The sequence below is a fragment of the Bos mutus genome, chromosome 1 (genome assembly GCF_027580195.1).
Source record: "Bos mutus isolate GX-2022 chromosome 1, NWIPB_WYAK_1.1, whole genome shotgun sequence".
Classification (NCBI taxonomy): Eukaryota; Metazoa; Chordata; class Mammalia; order Artiodactyla; family Bovidae; genus Bos; species Bos mutus.
In genome coordinates, this window is record NC_091617.1 from 82,504,325 (window position 1) to 82,506,620 (window position 2,296).

General features: G+C 44.1%; 1 pseudogene; it reads left to right on the forward strand.

Annotated features, from left to right (window-relative positions):
- Positions 1 to 1,239: 1,239 nt before the first annotated feature.
- LOC102286447 (small ribosomal subunit protein eS6 pseudogene) lies at positions 1,240 to 2,069 on the forward strand (annotated as a pseudogene).
- The last annotated feature ends 227 nt before the right edge of the window (positions 2,070 to 2,296 follow it).

The window sequence follows — 2,296 nt, forward strand, 5'->3', positions numbered from 1 at the left end:
CCCAAGAAGAGCTGAAGTGCTCCCAGTCAGCTGATGAGAGGAGCAGGGATGGGAAGGTGAGACATCAGAGTCTCAAGGTACTAAAGTAACAGATTATGAGTTGACAGTGAACAACCTCAGCAGCTGATACCGGGCCCTGGTGACCAGGTATGACTAGGGACATGGCTGGGAAGGCCAGTGAGGACCTAGGCTATAGCTCACAGCTCTGCACACAGACCTAAGACTCCTCTGGCCATTGCCTCAAAGCTTCTCTTTGGTCCCACAGGCCATCTTGGAATGTCAAGAGTGAGGAGGGGAAAGTTCTGATAGGACTGTAACTTTAAATTGACTCTTCACCCAAAATGAGATGGTTTAAGACCATACAACTTTGGCAAGCTTTTTTTTGTTTGTTTTACCAGAGTACTTTTTTTAGATTGAATGAAAGAGTCTTTAAATTCTATAGTGCTTTGCAATTTTCACAAGTTTCACATGCATAATTTCATGTGATTCCATAATAATCTGTTCTTCCCTCTATGCCTGTATTCCCGCTCTTCATTCCCTCTCCCCATTGGTAACCACTAGTTTGTTCTCTATGTATGTGAGTCTGCTTCTTTCTTGTTTCATTCACTAGTTTGCTGTATTTTTTAGATTCCACATATAAGTGATACCGTACAGTACTTGCCTTTCTCTGACATTTCACTTAGCATAAGGCCCTCCAAGTCTGTCCATGTTGCTGCAAATGGCAAAATTTCATTCTTTTTTTAGGCCGAGTGGTATGGCAAGCCTAAATTTAGCCCAGTCCCCAACAGGAATGAGAGCCCATGAGAAAGCTGGCATCGCTTGAAGAGAAATAACAACTTCTGATTTTTATACATAATCACCCAGTGTATACAATTCAGTAACAGGAATAAGCTCTAGGAAGTAAATGGGCAGGGTGCTAAGAGAGCACAGCACAGGGGAACCAAATTTAATATGGAGGTAGAAAAGGCTTCCCTGAAAAAACATTAAGTAAAACCTGGAAGCAATAGGAGCTGTCAGATCATGATAAAACCTAAGACAAAGTGAGAGAAATCCAGGATAACTTCAATGAGAGCAGAGTGCCTGGGTCTGGGGCTGAGAGTCAGACAAGAATAAGACTGTGCAGGTAAGTGGTGTTAATCTTTACCTAAAAGCAACAGGAAGTCATCAGAGGGTTTTAAGCAGAAGAGTAATGTACTTAATTTGACCTTTTAAAGTAATGTAGCTCTTTTTCATGGCGCCTCGGAGGCTGTCAGCTGCTTCAGAATGAAGCTGAACATCTCTTTCCCAGCCACTGGCTGCCAGAAGCTCATTGAAGTGGACGATGAACGAAAACTTCGTACCTTCTACGAGAAGCGTATGGCCACAGAAGTTGCTGCTGACGCTCTGGGTGAAGAATGGAAGGGTCGTGTGGTCCGAATCAGTGGCGGGAACGATAAGCAGGGTTTCCCCATGAAGCAGGGTGTCTTGACCCATGGCCGAGTTCGCCTGCTACTGAGTAAGGGGCATTCCTGTTACAGACCAAGGAGGACTGGAGAGCGAAAGTGCAAATCTGTACGGGGTTGCATTGTGGATGCCAATCTGAGTGTTCTCAATTTGGTCATCGTGAAAAAAGGGGAGAAGGATATTCCTGGACTCACTGATACTACAGTGCCTCATCGCCTGGGTCCCAAAAGAGCTAGCAGAATCCGCAAACTTTCCAATCTCTCTAAAGAAGATGATGTCCGCCAATATGTTGTGCGAAACTCCCTAAACAAAGACGGTAAGAAACCTAGGACTAAAGCACCCAAGATTCAGCGTCTCATGACTCCATGAGTTCTGCAACACAAACGCCGGCGTATTGCTCTGAAGAAACAGCGTACTAAGAAAAATAAAGAAGAGGCTGCAGAATATGCTAAACTTTTGGCCAAGAGAATGAAGGAGGCTAAAGAAAAACGGCAGGAACAGATTGCCAAGAGACGGAGGCTGTCCTCTCTGAGAGCTTCTACTTCCAAGTCTGAGTCCAGTCAAAAATGAGATGTTCTAAGAGTAACAAACAAATAAGATCAGACATCAAATAAATAAATAAATAATGTATTTGACCTAGCAAATGGGTGGGGAATGACTAGAGGGATGTGTGAACAGAGAAGGAGCCACACAGTTGGAAAGCAATTTGATCATCTAGGTGAAAAATGAGGGTAGCTTAACCTGGGTGGTGGACATGGAAGAAAACAGAAAGATTGTAGAATGGCGGAGAAAGTACTGACAGACTTGGTAATGAACTGGGAGAAGACCGGGGAAGAGAGAAAGGGATTAGCCC